General features: G+C 42.6%; 1 long non-coding RNA gene across 1 annotated transcript; it reads left to right on the forward strand.

Annotated features, from left to right (window-relative positions):
- Window positions 1-15,729: 15,729 nt before the first annotated feature.
- On the forward strand, window positions 15,730-20,055 carry LOC147899035 (uncharacterized). Its single transcript, XR_015541438.1, has 2 exons — window positions 15,730-16,109; window positions 19,558-20,055. It is a non-coding gene; the product is annotated as an uncharacterized LOC147899035 (long non-coding RNA).
- The last annotated feature ends 2,222 nt before the right edge of the window (window positions 20,056-22,277 follow it).

The raw sequence follows: 22,277 nt of genomic DNA on the forward strand, positions 1-22,277 counted from the left end.
AGCTGATACAACTTGGTTGCTCCATGGAAGCCTAGAGGCCCTTATTTTATAGACTAGGATTGCTAGCTAGAAAGCATGTGCTTTTAAAAAGCTTGGCTTGCTTTTCTTGCCTAAAATAGGCGCTTTTCTCTAGAAAGCAATAGTTTTCTTCTGAAAAAGGTGATTTCCTTGCTTTCAGCCCTGTGGGCCCTCTTTTAAGCTTCTCGCCCTCTTGCCACGCTTGCCATGTGCTTTTGGGTGCTCCATATCTACTTTTCTCTTGTGGGACTTGCTTTGTGTGCTTTTTAAGGATGTGCTTTTTTCCTTAAAACAAGGGCCTTTTTGCATCCCCAAGGTCCTACCAAAATATCCAATATACTTTAACTAACTAGTTGCTTGTGGGCGTCCCCACTGTTATTTTACCAATGTAACACAAAGAAGGCTTGCCTTCACACTACTACAATTTTGATCACTCACTTGACCACATCTCTCTCTCTCTCTCTCTCTCTCTCTCTCTCAACCCTAGATATCAAATCCCATCCACCTCGTTGTACAACACCCTTCTCCTTCATATTGAAATCCCTTCATATTGAAATCCTTATGAAAGCTCTGAGCGGAGACTATTGTTCAGAATAGGTGTTATGCTAACAAGTGTAAGCGCGTAAATGATGTTAACATTTTGAGATTACACAAGGCCCTCTAGATATAAACGTAAGGACAGTTAGTAGGGTACAAGAAAGGATAGTCATTTATATGATGTAGGCAAGAACTCTCCAATACCTTGTGCAACAATAGTTTCAAGGAATACTAGATGATATGTAGACTTCACTAGTGTCCACGCTAGCAAATGTTTGGCTAGACATTGGAAATTCCCTACAGTTGATATGGAAGGAAGTCAAGAGACATGGTGTAGGTTCTTCAAGTTTAGATTGGACTTGATGAGATTTCATCTTTGCCCTTAAAAACCATAGACTTGTTTTAGTTTAACCGAAGTCAATTTTCTTCAATACTGAAATTCGTTTTTTAAATAAATTTCTTGGGAGAAGTACTATTTCATGACAGTACAAGCGAGTACGACCTTAGTGTAAAGAAGCAACTTAATGAAATAAACATGAGTGAATGCTGCTGTAATAAGCATATGATACTGTGCACCAAAAACAGGAAATGTCGATGGAGAGGCTCCAGAGAAAGGTCGATGAAGAGGCTTTGAAATGGAGCCCAAATGAGCCCAAACGTGGTTGTGAAAGGCCTTGGAATAAAGCCTGTGGAGTGTCTCTTTGTCTTACTTTTTTTCCCCCTGTGCTCATGGGGAGGGTTGGGAGGGGTCCTATGTCAAGCAGGACAGTCTGTACACTAACCTTAGAGAGTTAGGACACTTGAGACACCATAATGAGTTTAACCTAACCCAAACATGAACTTAACCTAACTATAGTTAGGCTATCCCAACCAAACCTAATTAACTAAACCTAACCCAACTAATCGGACCTAACTAACTTAACTTACCAATGTAATTAAGGTTTGTAGAAAGTCAACATCGTTGAAATGGCGTGGCATGGTAGGGTAGAAAAGGATAGAGGTGCGGAGAAGTTTAGTGGCGGTGCGGATTGCATAGGTAGTAGAGCTAGGGATTGGGCAGGTTGCGGGGCCAAGGAGTGCAGAGGTCACAACACTGATTTGCTCTAAATATGAAGAGCTCTAGTCGTTTGGCATGTAGTGCGTTCGTCTTATCGATGACTGGTTTCAATGGCGGCAATAGTCTTGACTGCCTTGTGTCCCGAATTGTCTAGCTCACTTGTTTCCAATGAATCTTCTCCGCTTTTGGTTCAAGTGGTCGTCATTGCTTGGATGCTCATGATATGCTACTTGGCTAGGTTGGTTCGTCTGATGGCTTTTGCAATTCAAGTCCTTTTAGTTCTTGCGTTAGCTGTTGGTAGGAAGTTACATCCTGTGTTGGACTTGATGCCGATTGAGGCTAATGCCTAGATTCGGGTGGTCTAGCTTCATTGTTGCAAAGGCTTGTTGCTTAGCAAGCCATGGAGAAATCGTTCGTTTTCAGTTGGTGCCTATCTTCTACTGTCGTGCCTTGCTGCGTTGCTTTGCAGCTCAATGAGAGCAAGGAAAAAGGAAAACAAAGGTGCCACGGACAGAGCTTTGATATCAAAGAAAGGGGATAGGAGCATATTAGATAAAAGGGGTAGAATGCGAGGAAGGGGGAGAAGCAAGGAGATAGGGGAGGAAGAGGTAGTGTGTGTGTGTGTGTGTGTGTGTAGATAGATATAGATATAGATATCCTTTCCATCAGCTAATCCATTATTTCTCAAGATAGGGTCTGCAATGTTGAATCCAATCAATCAGGTAAGCCCACCTTTTTGGTCGGGTACGCTGTTCCGCTCTACAGAAGCTTATTAGTGGAAGGAAGTTACTTCTAGACTATTGAATTCACGGAAGGTAGGGGTGCCCCCGGTGGAGTCCGGTTCTAGTTATGGCTAGATATAAATATAGATGTAGATGTAGATATAGATATAGATATATGTGTGTGTGTTCATATATATATATATATAGAGAGAGAGAGAGAGAGAGAGAGAGAGAGAGAGAGAGAGAAGAAGAATATATTATCGTCCTCTGAAGACCAAAACCGGCCTATGGGACCTGAGCAATACAATATCACAAGTACATGAAAGCTCCTCCCGAAGATGGGAGGGTGGAAAGAGAAACCACCTTCTAGGATTCAGGTGGATTCCTATGCTTGAAGAGCTTATACACAAATGTTCCTAAAGCTGAAGGTGACCCTTTATGCAGCAAATCAGCCAGTTTGTTATGTCCCTCAAGGAGGTGATTGAACTCTTCCCTAATGTGTGCATAGTGAGGGCATATCATTACCATGTGTTCTTCTGTTTCAACCATACCTTGATCACATAGTTGGCATATTCTACTCTCCCTTGGCATCTTTTTCCATCCCCCTGTTTCTATTTGCAGCTGGTGTGATCGGGTGCGAAGTGAGGCTAAAGCCCTCCGTTTATGCACTGCTATAGGTGTACATATGTACTTCTGCGTTGTTGTCTCCCTTCCTGTATAAATTGACCAATATTCGGGGTTGATATATGTGCGATAGTACTCAAATTTATCTTTGTTTTCTGCTGTTTGCCATTTCCTGTGTAGTGCATTCAGCAGGTCATAATGAAAAGCCTCTTCATCAATCTCCTCTGAAGAGTAGTTTAAATACTCTTCTACTTCCCACTTCTTGAACCATTTTTTTAGGTCCTGTGCCCATCCGGATGTCAAAATCTTGCCCTTGTTTGTCTTTTGAAGCTTCTGACTTTCATTCCATGCTCTCTTTGGTAGCCTTTCATTATCCATGCACTTGACCTTTGTGATGTATCTGAGTACTCTCTTCAGAGCATGTAGCTCTATGGGTATACATCCTGTCTCTAGGAGTAACAAAGAGTATGGTGTAGTAGCCTTGATGCCTAGGTGCCTCCTAATGAAAGACTTTTGCATTTTCTCTATCTCATTCCACGTTGATGGAGATATACTCCCACCCCATACCTCTACTCCGTAGAGTACTGTCTGTATCACATATGCCCCAAAGATCATATTTCGTACTTGCCACCTTCTCGTATTGCTATTGTTGCACTCATTTTCAAATTGGAAGTATTTTGCCCATCCTGCATCAAGTCTCCGTTGCACACAGCTGTTCGATCTATTATTGGCAGGGATTTCAATACCCAAGTATTTGAATGAGTGCACTGTCTCAATGGGTTGTCCTTTATATAAGATTTGGAGGGGGTTGCTTGGCTGTATAGTCTTGACTATCATGAGTTTAGTTTTGTTGACATTAATAGCCATCCCACTCTCTGCACAAAATATGCTGAAGATATCCATCATTTTTTGCATCTTACTTTCACTATCAGTGAAAACAACCACATCATCTGCGTAAAGAAGCAACCAAATCACGAGACCTGCTAGATGAGGGCTGTATAACTCATCTTTACATGCTTCTTCATTCACCAACTCCTCAAGTCTATCAATGCATAGGCCGAACAAAGTGGGTGAGAGCGGACATCCTTGTTTTACCCCCATATTACTATAGAACTCTTGTGACATCCCATCCTTACATTTTAGTTGACATTTTACTTTCTCATAAAGTCTAAAGACAGCAAACCTTATTTCCTCGGGCACCCCTATGCATTCCATTCTCTCCCATAGCACATCCCTAGGCACTGTATCAAATGCCTTCTTAAAGTCAATGAAACAACAGAAGAGTGGCTTCCCCTTGAGGCGGCTTTCCTCCATCAAAACTCGAAGAGTGACTAGGTGATCCACTGTACAGTGTTTTGGTCTGAAACCAGCTTGTCCCATTGCTCTTTTATTTTCTTTCTCTGCCCAAGCACTCAATTTTGCCTCTACTATTGTGCTATATAGTTTGGCTAGAGTGGAACATACCATAATTGTTCTGTAATTTGTTAATTGATTGCGGTCACCCCCTTTGTAGATTGGTTTGATCCAATTCTCTTGCCATTCTGTTGGGAAACCATTCATCAAAGCCTGATTTAGTGCCATTGCTATGTGCCTTTGCGTGTGCTCATTGGTCCACTTAATGAGTTCAGCCACTAGGTGTAGAGTGTCTGCTGCCTTTCCATTTACCATTTTCTTGAGGCCATCTTGTACATCTTTCAATGAGAAAAGACCCTGAGTATTACTGCTGAGAGGTATGCTCACCATGGGCCGAGCCTTGGGATGTGTGTAGAGCTGTTGAGCATATTCCAGCATCTGTGTTTCTGTAAAATCTCCCATAATGTCATTTGACCTTTGTTTAATTCCTTTCCATGCTCTTCTAGGATGCTTGATAAAATCAATTGCATCAGTCCATTCCTTGTTCACAATATGTGCACGTCTTTTTTTACGTGTAAGTGCATGGAGCTGTTTCTCAGCTGCTCTTTTCTCATCCCCCATTGGGATCCCCTTTAGTGCATTCCTAGCTGCCTTGCACTCAGCATCAAACCAAACATTGTATGGTAGCCCTTTCTTGCATTCTTTATTGCTCTTTTTGTACCCCAAAACTGACTTGGCTGTAGTGAGAATAGCATTTTTCAATTCTGTCCACCCAATTTTCTGTTTTCCCAGCAGACACGTCTCTAGAGTTTCAGCGTACTCCACCTTCTTTGCCTCATTTATATGATAGTTGCCTTCAACTGTTTTGCGCTCTTCTAAAGTTGCCTTGGCAAGTAATATATTAAGCTCCACATATAGTGGTGTGTGATCTGAATCAGGGGACTTTGAGCCAAGTGAGAAATTGTGAATGAGATGGCAAGCTTCCAAACCAATCAATGCATAGTCGATCACACTAGCCCCTCCACTGGCAGGGAAACAAGTAGGGGTATTTGATTTTGGGAAAAGGGCTGTGCCATTCACCACCAACATGTGCATTCCATTCATCAATTGCTCCAATGCCCTACCATGTGCATTCACTTCCTTATCCTTAGAGCATCTACACCAAATGGGGTCAATGTCTATCTCATGTTCCTTGATGTATTCTTGCTGAGTGGGATAGTGAAACTGTAGATCTCCTATCCGTGCATTGAAATCACCAATGAGCAAAACATTTCCTTTTTTGTTGAACATAGCTATATCCAAGCACAGGTCTCCAAGTGGCTGGGTTGGGTCAACCTCATGTCTTTGGTAGAAGGGAGATTCTCTATGAGGAATGTAGCACCCTGCAATGTAAAGTGGTGAGTGCATTCCTTTTACCATGATCCATATGAAGCGAGAGAGAGAGAAGCAGAAGCAGAAGCAGAAGCAGAAGTAGAAGTAGAATTTTATTATAATCCTCGGGGGGCCAAAAATGACCCATGGGACCTAATCCTCAGTACAAAAATCTCCTCCGCTGTGGAGGGGTCAAGAATTTTTCAGTTCTTGACGGTTACAAAAAAAGACGAGTGACAAAAGATCCCAATGCTGTCGGAGAGGCAGTGGAGAGAACTGACGAGATCTGAGTGGTGTTTGCTAGTATCTGCTGATAGTCGTCTCTGATGTGTGCATATGTGCCTCTGTCTCTACTGTCTGCGAAGCACAGAATTTGCAAACTCTGACATGTCACGGCAGATTTAGCCAAGCTTCTGTCTCTATTGCCAAGGTATGTGACCGTGTGCGGAATTTGGCAATATTCTTGCGATAGAGAGGAGGTATGGGAGTACTGATGTATGGCTGAGCAGGGGCATCTGGTGTCATGAAAGATGACCAGCATAAATGATTTATTTGATCTTGATAGTATTCTAGCTTGGTCCTCTTTTCTGCTGTCAACCATTGGGTTTGTAGAGTGCATAGTAGGGACAACTGGAATTCTTGCATCTTGACCTTTTCAGGGGACATAGTCAAGTATGATTCCACTTTCTATCAGCTGAACCATTTCCTTATATCCGTCCCCCATCCTGTGCAGATGATCTTGCTTTTATGATTCTTCTGAAGTTTCATACTAGCAGTCCATGCTCTTTGTGGCAATCTTTCTTTTGGCATTTGTCGTACTTCCACTAGGTACTGCATCACTCTGATCAGTGCATGGAATTCAATTGGCCGCCTGCCCGTTTCCAATAAGAGGACTGAATAAGGGTAGTTGCCTTGACTCCTAGATGTCTTCGTAGGAAAGCTTTCTGCATTTTTTCAATCTCATTCCATGTGGAGAGAGAGATGCTGCCTCCTCATACTTCTACTCCATATAACACTGTTTGAACCACATATGCATCAAACAACATATTCCGAATCTTCTAGTTCCAGGTGTCAGTGTGCCTATAGTCGTTTTCAAATTGATAGTACTTCCCCCAACCTGTATCCAGCCTTCTTTGTGCACATTGCCACCATCTGTGATCGGCTGGTATGTCAATTCCCAAATATTTAAAGGTATCGACATATTCAATGGGCTGCCCCTCAAAGCTGATAACCGGGGGATGTTCAGGTCGGGTGGTGCATACTGCCATCACTTTGGTTTTGGCAGTGTTAACTTGCAGCCCACTTTCCGTGCAAAAGACCTGTAGTACCTGTAATAGTTGATGCAAGTAAGAGAAGGAAGAGAGAGAGAGAGAGAAGGCAAGTAAGAGAAGGAAGAGAGAGAGAGAGAGAAGGCAAGTAAGAGAAGGAAGGAGGGAGAGTAGGATACGAGTATCTCATGACATTGATAGGAATAAAGTTAAGTATTAGCCTCCATGGGCCAAAACAAATAGGAATAAAGTTAAGTTGAGCGAGTCATCTAGGTATATGAGGTTGGTTTGCACAAATCCTTGGAGATATAGATTCTATATACTACATAGCAGTGCCCTCAACGTTCAGCTGCCATTCTCTGCTGAGCCCTCGACTCACAATCCCGCTCCTCCAAAGGACTCTTTAACAACTGGGACAGTAGCTGCGACAGAAGTGGACAAGCTTGTATCGGAGCTGATGAAGCTTTCACAAGCTTTCCATTGCTCATTATTTGAAACATAGTCAGACAATAGACAATGATCGTGCTATCGGAGTACAATGAATGGTATTCTCTCATTTTCCTCCGATGAGTTTGGAGCATGCATTTGAATTTCCTTAGGGATCGAGCGATTGAGAGTAGCAGCAGGGGATTTGGCAGGCTCGAATATTGAGGATGCAGCGGGACTCCACCTAAGGGTATTGCAGTGTGGGGAGCCACACCTTCATTGACATGGTCACCCCAACTAACAGGATCCAGGGACACATGGTCTTCCTGATCGAGGTCTGTGGCTCTCCCTTCTCAGCAGCATTTTGTGTTTGAGCGACGGTGTCCAGCATTACTGCTTGGAGGTCAGTGTTTGGGAGACCGTGTCCAGCATCACTGCGTGGAGCATCTGGATCGCCCACTGTAGCCTGGTGATAGGATCCTTTCAGTGGGTACCCTTATCACATCATCTACACCTTGCACGCCATGTAGGACTGGTGTGACCGCTGAGCGTGTTTCTGCAAGGCTTGGCCTCTAGAGGTCTTTTATGTATTCACAAAGTGAGGTAGTCACTGGATGGTTGACAACCAGTTTCTCTCCCTTTGATTCTCCCACGAGCAGCGCCACACGGAGTGCTGATTTGTATGGTTGCTTTTTTCAAAGCATCTTTTTTCTGGAACAGAAGAAGACAATATTGACCGTCAGGCTATTGGATTAAAAGCCATAGAAGTGGTTATGGAACTTTCGAAGGCAGACAATATTCTTAGATCCACCTTACGAAATTTGCTAGCCACAGATGCATTTTTTGAAATGAATGAAGAACCAATATTCGAGATCCTCACTTGCATGCGGAGAGTTTTCAACTGATAATAATTTACCCAGGTTCAAAGGTCTGTGTTCCTTCCACTATTTCTGATGCATCCTCTGTGGGCAAGGTGGTGAAAGTAGATCAAAGGGCTTCATGTCCATCGTTCGTTGATAGGTACAAGTAGTTGTATCAATCCATCATTGAATCTTGATGAGCTTGTTGATCCCCTTTGTAATTTTTTGTTGGAAAGACGCATTCTCTTTCTCAGGAAAGCCGTGGGCTTACAATTTTATTTACTCGCTTTTTTGGGGGGGGCATTTTTTTCTTTATGGCCTTCTTAATGTGGACGAGCTGCTAATAGGAGTGATCCTGCTAACCAAACAAGGGGATGTGATCAGTGAGTGAGGAGTGCTGTTTGAACACAATTGATTTTCTGCATCTTGAAGCATTTAAATATCTCCGTATACATGACTGGTCTTGAAGTTTTGGATAACCTTGGTTTTGGCCATGTGGACCTTTAACCTTGGTTTTGGCCATGCTTCTACCATATTAGCGGACATGCAAATTTCACCTTGTGAAGTTTTCATCCAAGTTGTGGCCTGCTGGTATTGCGATAATTCTTTCTATCTTAAATGGTGTGTTGCCCTATCAGCTAGATTTAGATGCTCGTTTGGGAGAGACTAAAATGAAATCGTTTAGACTTCACAAGCAGTTGTAGCTTGAATGAAGAGATTTTGGACTACTTTTTGATTAGCCTTCTCCTTTAGTGCTAGCCTTCATCATGGCTGAGTCTGCCCTTCACCTTCGGAGTGTCGACAGAAACTCATTACGAAGACTTTGTATAAATGGATGCTCAAGTATGTGTTGGTGTGTGGATTTGTATATGTGAGAGCATATTTTTATACTATGGTCTACACCCACTGTTGGGCGCTGATGATGTCAGTGGGGATGTCATAGTAGCTAGTCCCTACTATGCGTGATGGAGTTTATGGTTTTCAATCTTATGAGTGACTATCGTGAGATTGAAACTGCACTGCGTTGTGTTTTTAGAGGATGAGTTTGGGAATGTTCCTGGATTCATCTAGGTATATGTGGACCTTTAAATCTCTCTTATATCAGATTCCTTTTAGGGCATGCAAATGCAATTGGAGGCCAGCCACAGAGGATACATAAGGACAGCATTTTCTGCATATGTAATGTTAGTATCGCTGTTTGTGCCAGGGGAAAATATCTCACTTGAGAGTATCCAATGAACTTGGAAAACTTTTCCATGTAGAAAAACCAATTAAGGTTGGTAACAAGAAGTAACCTTGTTCATCTGTAGGTGCTAGTGGCCTCCTGTCCCATCTTGCTGCTATATGGACTCGGTTTGAGACACTCTCACACATTGCCATTATAGTTCAGGTAGTCTCCATTGTATCTATGACATCTGTAGACCTGACGAGCATCAAGGATTTCTTGAAATCCCAATATATGTTCTGATTTCTTGGCTTGCTCTCGTCCAAGATTTTCTAATGTAAACATATTGTCTAATTCTTGGCTTGCCCTTGTCAATGATTTTCTAATGTAAACATATACTCTAGAGCAGGGATTTTGTGGCGGAAACCTGCTTCTGATTAAAATATTGTTAGTATTTTAAAAGAAATTGAATTGAATCGCATATAAATTAAAACCTAGGTATTTGTGTTCTTGTCTTATGGGTGAATGACATTTTCACAATAGCTAATTTTTTCATATGTCAAGGGCTGAGATCGGTGGAGCAGAGATCTCCACCGTCTGATCAAAGGGCCCTCTAATTTTTCCTTAAGGGTGAATGATATTTTCATAATAGCTAATTTTTTCATATGTCAAGGGTTGAGATCGGTGGAGCAGAGATCTCGACCGTCTGATCGAGATGTTATTCTAGCAAAGGCTTGCAGTTACTTTTTGGGCTGACTGGTTGGCTCAAATTAATGCTTCCCCATTGCCCTTATTATTTCCTATGCTAGAGTAAAATATCACTTTTGATGTATATATAGAGTGAGCAAGTTTTTGGCTTCACTCAATGTGAGATCTACTTTCTCTTCTTCAACATGAGTGATTATGATGTGACCAAAACCAAATCCTTGGTTTCGTATCACAATGCCGTGCATACGTATGGCCTTCCCTACTTGCTAGCACATTAGCAACCCTTTCTGAGTTTCTCTAATCTCAATCATGCGACACCTCTCTAATATTGTGAAATTCATACATGTCCTGTCGTCATTGCTATTTGATATTCTGTCTAAGAATAGCCCTGAGACCTTGGCCATCACATGCCTGATCATGATTGTGTGGTAGGGTGTACCTCACTGTTGGGTGGCGGCTGTACGATGTAAAAAGGTGCAATGTTAGGGTGTCAAGTGGATGTTCAACCAAATGAATCTTGAACCGTGTTCGCTCATCAACACCTTGATAATCCATGAAAGAGAAAGGACTAAGCTTTAAGCCTCTCATTCCCACATCATCTCTTGTTTGGTTCTTAGGAGCTGAATCCCAAGTCTAACGTGTACTATCAAAGACTCTCCAAGTCCTCTCTCAGGACTTGGTGAGTCTTTGAATAGCATTTACATCTCTACCTCTGTGTTAGATAAATTCGTGGGATCTGATGTGATTCTGCCATGCAATTCCACACTGCCACATGGATCCTCTTGAGCACCTACCTGGGCTTTTCCCATCTATAGACTGCCTTTTCGTTGCATTTTTTAAAACTGCTTTCGTGCAGATGCAACTTTAGCCCTTACCATTGCTTTATCCTTTTCTTGTTGCGTTGTTAATCAGCTCTTGACCTTTTTGCATGTTTAATTGGTTAGATCTCAAATCATATGCTATCTCCCCGAGCCACTTGGTCCACATGATAAGTGTCTTATGCTCCATACTCTTGTTGCCGTGCCTGCTTGCCCTCGCTGCCCTGCTGCTCCCGCACTGCCTTCCGTGCATGCCTTCAGACAGATGACAGCAGTGCGATGGCCAATGGAATCTGGCAACTGCAACCCACTCTGTTTACAGACATCAGCAACTCGTGCAAAAGATTGGAAGCTCCCCCAATGGACTACAGCAACAATGGCCTCCTGCGCTGGCCACGTGTGCCCAACAGATGAGTACCTTCTAGACACCCATGATCTTGCAACAGCTGCTGGCCAGATTCTGGAATAAAGGACAAGAAAGCAACATACTCGGCACGAGGTAATACATATAAAGAAGTCAACTATGGCGCTGTGCACCTTGATGCATGTACACACATATGCATATATACATACACTCATGCCCATTTACACAAACAGATATAAATACGAATTTTTGTGTGTGTGTGTGTGAGAGAGAGAGAGAGAGAGAGAGAGAGAGAGCCCTTGTTGAGTCAAGGCTAGTACTTAAACACAAAACTCAGAAATACTTAGATGACAAGAGATGTGACCGAGTGTCATCTATGATCCTAGTGACATGGCGGCTCTCTAGTGGAATGCCAAGTTATTGCGTATCTCCCCCTTTCGTATTGTCTCTCGTTGTGACAAGGGCGTAGTCTCCGTGATCTTTTACCTTGTGAGCCTTGTCGAGAGGGACACCTCGGCTCCATCGTGGCAACCTTAGTGTCGTGTATGGTTTCTATCTATCTCCCCCCATTGATTAACTCTATCCTCATGTTAGCTAGCTTCTCCCTCTCCATCCCACTATGTCCTAGGCTGACTACAAATATGTAGAAATTTGTGACATGTCATTGTGCTCGATCTGTCCTTGTCTTCTATGGCACTGTCCCCTCCTACTATTGATTTGTCTCGGTAGGGTCTCTCGGTGTTTCGGCATCTCAATAAGATAGAGACTAAAACATACCTGGTCATGAAATTGGATTAGTCGAAAGAGTGGCTCAAAACCGTGCCTGTTTGAAAGAGAGAATTGTATTATCCATGGATCTCATAGTAGAATGGGCAAGTACATAGGAAGTTCTCCTGTCTTTACCTCCTCCAGCGTGCATAACTTATAGATTCCTTGCTCTCTAGGTGTGCTTGTGGCTTTCCCCCCCTCGATCCTCCGTTGATGGGACGAGGCCTACATTTGTCCAATGGCAATCCTTAGCCCATTTGAGACTGACGTGTCCTCCAGAAACTGAGGTTTGAGAATCACTCCATCCTTTGCTACTCTTAAAAAGTGATCGTGATAAACCGGATCTTGGTGGGGAACTCGTCCACCTTCCTCCCCCTTCCCCCTAAAGTCCGTGACGTATAGAGAACCGTATGGTACTATTTCCAAGCTGTATCGATAGGAGAGAGTTGGTTCATCAAATACCTTGATTGGCAAACCATTTGGATATGCGTGCATACCAAGCCATGCGAACCTATCTCAGCTAGTCGTCTGGATGAATCTAGTGCCAACCTCGGTAGTCTCAACTAGGCAAAGTTCAAAACTTGTGAATATATGTCACCGTTTGAAATATTTCATCAATGTGGAGTGATGATCGGCGAAATTTTCTTGGACTATCGGATTAGAGATTGAGGGCTTATTTTGAATCATCTTGGATCCCATAATCACATCTAGCATCTCAAGTCTTCGCTAATCGGTTGCCGAGAGGTCACTCCCCTAGAAGGATGCTGCTACATTTTTGTCGGTCTCACGCATGTATCAAACAACCATTCCTTCATCAAGGGGTTGTAGAGGTCTGCTTGAAAGCACTGTTGCTTTAGTTGAGCCGGAGCTCCCTCCTTGCATAAGCTGTGCCCTAGCTACGTGTCACATTGTGAAAATAGGTCTCGTGAAGATGGCCCCAAGGTAAGTGTATGGCCGCACGATCTCCAGCGAATCCCCTTGGTAAGTGAAGCTATGTCGATGGATTACCACCCATGAGGTGTTGAAAATCATAACCTTGGTCTTGCCAAGGTTGACATAAAGTCCCCCTTTGTGCAAAACACCTATAGGCTATGCTATTTTGGAGGAAATGAGGACTCTGTCATTTGCATATGACAGTATTTGTATCATCAAATCAGCAAGGAAGGATTCCTCACCTCCGAGGCGGTCAATAAAGGTCGTGATCTCATCAATGTAGAGCCGAAAGAGTGTCGCGAGAGAGGGCATCATAGCTTCACTCTGATGGATTGTGCTCTCAATCCGGCACATACTCTCCTCATTATTAACTCATATTTACTCATAACCCTCGAGATCATGACTACTCAGATCTTCATCTCTGGTTCTGGAGGCAAAATTCTACTCTAGATCACATCTTTACCCTATGGGCCGTCATCAAGTAGGCAAGATCAAAATCCAACAAAGTCTATGCTTGCTTTGTAGACTTTGGAAGGCCTTTGACACAGTCCAACGATCTTGCATGATTAGCAGACTCCACAATTTGTCCCAAAGCTTGCTGCCCCTATGCCTCTATGTGAAAGCTCATCTCTCCTCAATCCGTAAATATTGGCGAATGTGTGTCCATGGGGTCCCTTGCTTTGTGTATATATTGCCACGATGGTGGTGATACTCTAAGCAGGGGGGAAGCTGTGGCTTACTGCATGATTGAACATTTGTGTGGCCAAGACATGGGGCCAAGAGTGCATGTCCTCCATGTGCAAAGTGCTTAGTGTGCAGCCCCTCATCGGCCTATGCTCTCTGGTTGTGTAGCCAATGCAATTCAGCTCGCACATTTTGTGCGGTGAACAAGATGGATGTGGTGGGCTTGGGAGGAGAGGAGATTTAGGTGGTGCATGGATCGGGATGTTGTATGTGTGATTTGTGATGGGATAAGTGGCTTCCTCTTAGAGAGAAGCTCCCATGCAATCGGGGGGTCCCCTGTGTGAGAGAGAGAGAGAGAGAGAGAGAGAGAGAGAGAGCCTCACAGGCCTATGAGACAAAGTACACACCAAAAAACAGTAGCTACCACATTTCAGCTCGAGATTAATATACTACACATCTCTATTCTAGTCCTATAATACAGTGGCTTTCGTAGTTTTAGGCTGAGCCTTGGGTTTAGATTTGAAATCCCAAATCCCTAGCTTTTCCACCCTTCAGCTTATTTGTCTGTCAAAGAATGTTAACTCTTCCTGCCCTCTCTCTGAAATAAGCCTCTACTTGCAGCCCCCCAATGTGTAGGATCCTGTAAATTTGTACTATGGCTTCATGCTCTTTTACTTCAGCATAAGATGTTCTTTATCAATTTTGCTGTTGGCCTCAATGGCCCTCTCTTTCTTGGATGAGCTAACTTGGGTGGTGATAATCTCCTTGACCGGGGAGACAAGCATTGGTACTGGTGGCATTTGTGTATGACCCCTGCAATGATTTCCTGCTTGCCATTACTCTCCATCTACTTCACTTTCAGCTCAAGGGCTGCAAGCTGAAGCCTGCGCTTTATAAGTTCTTGCTGTAAGAAGTAGATTTGCTCCTGTGGGTTTGAGCTGATCTTCCGCTTGTATGTCAGTGCATAGGGGCTGGGCTGCAATACAGAGTACAAGGGCTTTCTAACTGGGGTCGTGACAAACGTCTTCATCTTAGGAAACTCCATAATGGCCTGTGTAAAACTGAAGGCCCCTCTGCTGAAAACTAACCCCCAAGATGGGTTCAGCCCAGCCTGGGGTGATCCAAAGCTGAAAGGAGAGCTAGAAGACTAAGACTAAAGGTCCTGGAGTGGCGGCACTAGGTCTGTCCAGGACACAGGACAGGCTGAAACTGTTTTGCGAACTGGCCTTGGACTCCCACGACCTGTGCGAACTGACCGGAGCTCCCCGTGACCTGTGTGAACAGGCCCTAGACCTGCGCACTGGCTTGGAGCTTCTCATATATATGTTTGTGTGTGTGCGCACACACACGAAGACACACACACACACACACACACACACACAAATAATGTATGTACGTATGTGTACACACACGCATTGTTCTTTTTAATTTGTAAAAGAAACTTTTCATTAAGAGGACTGTACATTCAGAGCTGTTTCAGAGTGGAACGGCAACTAATCAAGTGTAAAATCTCTGATAAAGACCTGCAACTGGGCCAGAAGGAGGTCTCCAAGAAATGCTCATCCTGGAGGCTGGAATCCAACGAGACAGAAAGAAAAGCAGGAGGGTGCACGCGCGCACACAAACACACACATGTATGCACGCGTGCACGCGTGTGTGTGCATTTATTTTTATGGGAGGGGCATGTGGTCTATGCTGCGAATAATATTTTTTCTTGAGTTATACTGATAGATCTAAGTCCTGCATTTGAATAAGAATTTTAACAGAGTTCTGTCAACATGGATGAAGCATCCGTAGCTGGTCCCAACTTCTCTCTTCCGGCCATGTTTTGGCTTCCTGTTTGGCCTGATCTGTTGTAGCTTGGCTCCGGAAGATGTGGAGTGAGGATTAAGTTTGTATCATTGTATGACTTTCACTGGTGTGAGGCCAATGGGAGATTGACATAGCCAGATGTTTGGTGGCCCTTCCATCGGTCTTTTTCTTTCCTATCGAAAGTGAGCTGTACCAGCTGACAATCGAAGTTTTGTCTTATTATGCCAAATTGCTTGCCGTATCCTTATTTGTTTTTCATTTATGCATTAACTTTTAACCATGATTTGTTAAGCTGAGATTTGAACTTGAACTATCACTTACATTTACAGGTAGTAGTCTTTCACACACAAGACCACGTGCACAGACATGCATGCTTGCATCCACAGGCTCTGATAAGGACTTGGAAGAAAGATGATTAAACTGAACTCATTTGTTTCTGCAGTGGCACTATGCCTGATGAATCAAAGGGCACTCCAAAGAGTACGCCTGATAGAGGTGAAAAATCAGGGAGGTCTGACTTTGACGATGAGCAAGGGTCAGATTCGGAGTAAGGAATGGTTCTTGAATGCAAATGGAAATGGTCTAGTGGAATGGGAAAGGCTGTTGCAAATCCTTGATCGGGTACTTCTGTTGCTGTGGGATTTCATGCAAGTATAAGGAATTGGACAAACTAACACGGAAGGATTGTCTTTTGACGCTTTGTTGTTCCTCGTTTTTCTATGATGGTATTTAAAAGACCATTTTGACATCTAAATTCCTTTTAGGAATTTTTATTTGCTTCATGATGCTCAAATTTCTGTGCTAGTAATAAAAAAAGTGTTGTTCTCCTTGATGATACTCAGATATGAGTGTGTTTGTTAAAAGCATTCAAGGGTTAGTCGACATGTAGATTTTTATTGTTGTCAATGTCTTTATGATATATTGTTTGCAACTGACAGGTCTTAATTCCTAGTATTAGGATAGTTTTAACTTACTTAGTTTATCTAGTTTATCATCTGGCTGTATCTGTCATAGGATTCTGATGGGGGATTAGAGACATATTTCATGGGATGAGTTCTAAGCTATAATAAGTTCTTGGATGTTTTGAATTTAAATAAAACCCAACTTATTCTCTCTTTGGTTTGCAAATATTAGGGTCAAGAGTTTGGTGGTCTTTCATTCAGTGGATAGTATCTTTTTGAGGTAAAATAGGAGTCTCTGTGTAGGGTGTAGGAGGATGTTTAATGGGAGCAGAGGAATTCAAATGGTGGGGTCTTTGTAGGTGTGCGGTACAGAGTAATTTGATCACATTCGTGGGTGTTGAGGCAGGTTGTGCATTTCTTGCCTTATTTCGAGATGGATGATTTGTTTGAGTATGTTACCTGAGGTCTTTCACTCTTGAATGGTTATAGGTTATTATTATCGTCTCTGCACATAGTGTCTCAGTCTATGGGCAAAAATGATATTGTTTCCTACAAGAGTATGCCCCTTAAACTTGAGGAGGTGAAATTCTCACATGAATTTCTAAAGCCAAAACTTTTCTGTCATACGTTTGGATTTCTTTCAAGGATTTACGAGAATCCCAGGAGGGGAATGCATTCTCTAGATCTAAATCTGCTAGTCTGGCATCCTCATCCGATGCTTTGGGTATTCTTCCTATTTATTTGAGCTGGTCATCCAGTACTGAATTGAAAACCCAACGTATGATTATCCTATTTGTCTGAGTGCAATTCAGACAGTTAGGCACACTTGTACACTTGAGATGGAGTCCATCTAGTTGTATGCATCCTCCAGGCAGCACACTTCTCGTGGCACTCAAGAAGAAATGGGTTGGATTGCAGTACTCATGCTGTCACTGCCTGTTGCTCCCCTCCTTGCAGCTGCTGCTAGTGCTGCTCTACTCCCTTGCTCCCTCACAGCCTTCTTTGCCTCCCTTGCCTTCCTTGTGCTGTGCATCCTCTCTTACTGGCCTTGTGCTGTGCATGACAGTCAGTGGGCAATTGCTGCTGAAAAACCACAGCTGTTAAACATCACCGATTCCTGCAACAGATTGAAGGAGCATGGAGTATGTCAGCTTGCTGCGCTGATGACCATCCATTGCGATGGTAAGTGCACTGATGAACTTGCGACAATTGCTGGGCTTGCACACACTGAAAACTCTCTCTCTCTCTCTCTCTCTCTCTCTCAAACTACATGTGCCCACGCTATGGAGGGAGGAGAGATGAGATTATGTGGTATGATATGATTAACGTCCCTTGGAGATCCTATACGATCTATGGGACAAGACGAGTTGATTGACCACATGTATTACCTGTTGCACGTGTTATCTTATGCAGTTGTGTTGAGAACATGTTTGGCCGGAGCACCCTCGCTTGACTGTGACATCGTGTTATTGTGGACAAATCTATGTCTGAGCTAACTACAAGGGGTAAACTTTCTCCACCCTCTAATAGCCATTCACCGTCTGCCTGTCGTGGGTCTGCTTGAGACCTATAAAGTGAGAGTTGCGCCTTCCTCTCCACAGCTCATTCTCGGACTTTATTCCTCCCTACCTTGCAGAGTAGCAATCAAGTCAAGCATTGTGCTTGGCCAGCGAGTACTTTTTCTCTCAGATCTTCCATCGCAGAAGTGTGCAAGGAAGCCACTGATATCCAGTTGAAAGGAGAGCGTGTATTGAGGTGGCGTTTCCATTTCTGTTTGTTTATCAGCCTCTAGAGAGATCTACATTGTGTTTTCTCTCTTTTCTGTGAAAATGTCTCTGTGATTTTAGGATAGCTTCTGCTTCTGCATATGTAAGTACATGGTGATTCGTCTGATAGTGTCGCCTGACATCTTCTTGAGGGATGCTATTATTTCCTGTAGTCTACCTCTAGGCACTGTGTCTAAGGTTTCTTTGAGTCAAAGGTGATGCCATATAACTTGGCAATTAGACTAGCCATCATTGTTGTGTAATTCTTTGCGTGTTCTTTGTCTCCAATTTTGAAGAGAGACTTCCTGGTTTTCCCTTGGAAAATTTTCTATTACTTTTCTCGTTATGCATGCGATAACTACTATTTGTTTATGTCCTTCCTGTTTGAGCCTTTAGACCATGGCTCACGAATTGTTAGTTTCTTCAAACCCATCTCAACATCGTTTATTGCGATGATGTCATCTGTGGTCGTTATTGAGACTGCCTCTCCCCATTTCTCCCTTTGTTCATTGTTTTCTCTCTGTCGTAGAGCTCTCTTACAATTGCCTCCAAATGCCCCTTGGTACCGTCTGTACTGAGAATAGAAAGTATACTTGGAAGTATGTGAGGTGGAGTTTCCATTTCTGTTTGTATAGCAGCATCTATACAGATCTACATTGTGTTTTCTCTCTTTTCTGTGAAAATGTGTTAGTGATTTCAGGATCGCTTCTGCTGCTGCATACTGAAGTACATGGTTATTCCTCCCATAGTGTCGCCTTTCCCATAGTTTACCTCTAGGCACTGTGTCAAAGTCAAAGGTGATGCCATATAACTTGGCGATTGGACTACTTGTCATGTAACCTGACTGACTGCATTCAAGTTATTGGCCTGAACGGCTCAACTCTTCTGTTGGTGCCTTGTGTGGAAGCTGGCTTATGCAGTTATCTGGTCGTTTGTTATCGAATGCTAAAAACTGTACTGGACGACCATTAAGAAGAATGCAACTGGAAATTGTGGTGTATCTTTTTGCTTTTTGTCTGGCCCCATTAGTTTTTAGCTTGGTTTCTTGGAGTTGCGAACCGAGGCTTAAATTCTTAGCATTATATGACATTCATCATTGCCAGGCCAATGGATGTTGGCATGCTGGTGCTTCTGGGTGGCCCATGCATCTGTTCATTTTTTATTTAATGTTAAAGCCGTACTGGCCTGACCATGGAGAAGAGTGTAACTTATTTCATTGCATGGATGAACTAGAATCTATTCAAGATTTGTTCCTGCGATTTGACCTTAAACTAAAAACTCACGTACACAGGTAGTAGTGTCTCACACAGAACATACTCACAGGCATTCATGATTGCATCCATAGGCTCATGATCTCACTCGGAACAAAGATTATTTAACTCAACTCACTTGTTTCTGCAGTGGCACTCTACCTGATGAATCAAAGGGAAGCCTGAATAGAATGCCTGATAGAGGTGAAATATCAGAGAGGTCTGTCTTTGACAATGAGCATGGGTCAGATTCGGAGTAAGGAATGCTTCTTCAATGCAGGTGGACTAGTGGAACGAGGGAAGGCTGATGCAAAACCAGATTGGGACTTGTGTCGCTGCGGAATTCATGGGAGTATGGAATAGATGGTAGCTATACATATGTGTGATTAGAATGTCAGGAGACGATTGTTTTCAGGCTTCAGGAAGAGAGTAAAGTGGGGAAGTTGACATGGAGGGAATTTCTTTTGATCTGTCCTAGTGCTGTCTTTTTTGAAGTGTTAATCTTTTTGTTTCCCCTCACAATGCTCAATTTTTATGCCAGTATTGAGAAAAACTAGTTTGTGTGAACTTTCCTTTCAAGAATTGCATGATGATCAAGTGTTAGTATTTTGAAAATCAGACAAGGATGGCCTGTACATATATTCCTATAGTCTGCTGTTCTTGTGGTTATTTCAGGGATTGTGTTTGCCACCTATTTTGATTTTTTGTTTCAAAGTGACAGACATGAGAAGCTTGAAGATGCCTTGAGAAGCCATTTTGAGCATGATATTGAAAGTAGATTTCAAACTCATCACAGCAATGCGAGAAATCATCAGTGAGAATGATTTCTTGATTTTTTTCATTTTGGCATGATAGATCTACGCCATGTATGGCATGTATATACATACTACATATAGATGATAATTTTATATGTGGGATAACCAAAGGCACCAAGGGATTTAGTAAGTTCTTTACCACCTTCATATGCTCATGAATACTTATTACTTACGTATAACTTGGAATAGAGTGATGTCATACACAATATTTGATCGTAAGATTGGAGTGCACATTGGGAGGATAAATAAGTAATTCAAGTTTTTTTGATAGCTTTGAAATGATGTATGCTTGGTATCTCTAATTGTTCTTATGCATATTGAAATTTCAAACGATTTGATGTTGGTTAGCATGAGAATACCCTCCCAAAAATGTCTTCAAAGCTACACAAACATGGAACACTTCAAATGCTATTAAACCTTCCACCTATGGACCACCTAGCTTCACGTTAGTTTTTTTTAAATCCCCAAATGAAAATCTAAAGCGTTTTCCAAAGCCTTAAGGAGGTTTGGCTTTGTTGAAGGAGTGGCCTACATCCAAGTTGGAGTGGCCTACATCCAAGTTGGAGTGGCCTACATCCAAGTTGCATAGCTTCGCATGCAAACCCGTATTACGAGCTTATAGAAGTTTCTTTTTTAAATATAATTGCTACTTGCATTTATTTCGAAGTGCATTGTTGATTGTGAATGAACATTTCATAGTTGTGATATTTGCAACCTAGCACTTGTCTACTTATAGGGATAGATAGATGGTACTTTTAATTGTCCTGTAGAGACACCAAGGTCGACTAAAGGCAAAAGCCTTATAAAAACATAAGTTTCTTCATTGGAATGTAGTGCTCTCTCTCTCTCTCTCTCTCTCTCTCTCTCTCTCTCTCTCTCTCTCTTCCCTCTTTAACATGTTATAAGGCTAGAGTTGAGTCCAGCCCTCAAGCTATTGAGAGACAAAGCCCTCGTTATGAGGTATTCCCTATCTACTAAATCGCTTTTATAGTTCTCATTTTGGTCTTGGAACTTGCTCTAAAGGTTCCTAGTTTGGGAGGTATGGAAGATTATCTTCCAAAAGTCATGTGTGCTAGGGGAAGAAGCTCGTAAAGCTCCAAGAGAGTGTTGATTCTCAAAGTGTTCTCGTATGATTGGCAAAGTACAATTGAGTAATGCACAAGTGGAGTGTTATTTTAAAGGTAATGCATAGTACCCAAGAGCAAAGGGAATGATTGTGTCGAAGTAAGCAAAGCTTCCAAGCTCTTGAGTATCCAAAAATCTTTTGAGACATGCACATATGCCTACTACTTTTAGTTCAATTTTAAAAAACTCACTTGTGAAATTTAAGGGTTGCTTTTAGCCTTTATAAGCTCTTCAAGAATTAATAAGCTGAACTCAACATTATTATTCTCAGCAAAGGATGGCAGTTGGGAGAGCCATGTGGCAAAAGAAGGTGGTAGAGGCACTTGATGAGCAAATTGAGTGGTGCCACGTGATGCAATGAACCACATGCCAAATGGCAGTGTGCGGGCTGCCTTGCCTAATAGATTTGGCTTTGGCCGCTCTGCTTTTTGTTGAACTAGCCCTGGAGGCGTTGGGCACAGTGGGAGAAGCCTCACAGATTGCACATTCAGGACCAGAGTCCATTGAATGGGTGTTTCAAGATTTTGCTGCTGCGAGCGTGGAAGTTGATAGTAAAGTGTTGGAGTCCAAATCAAGATAGAGCATGCAAGTTGTAGAGCTTGATTGGTTGAAGACCTTGCTCTTTGAAATTTGCAAGAGTGCAAGAATGACTAGATCGGCAATCTATAATAGTAGAGGAACTTGAATTTGTCACGAGATGAGATCTGCATCATTGGTCACAAAGTATTACAGATCAAATTAAACTAGACGGCCACATTTAGTCAAAGTATACTGATTCGGGACGTGGATCATAATTGAAAAAGTCGAGTTAAGATCTGTAGTGTAGCTCACGACACCATTCGAACTCAAAAAAAGTACTATTTCGGGATGCCAATTAGAAAGGTGAAATTCAAGAAGCATATGCAAATATATACTGTAGGTAATTGGAAAC

Source organism: Dipteris shenzhenensis, chromosome 8 (genome assembly GCF_047967505.1).
Source record: "Dipteris shenzhenensis isolate YYH24624 ecotype China chromosome 8, Dip_SZ_1.0, whole genome shotgun sequence".
Lineage (NCBI taxonomy): Eukaryota > Viridiplantae > Streptophyta > Polypodiopsida > Gleicheniales > Dipteridaceae > Dipteris > Dipteris shenzhenensis.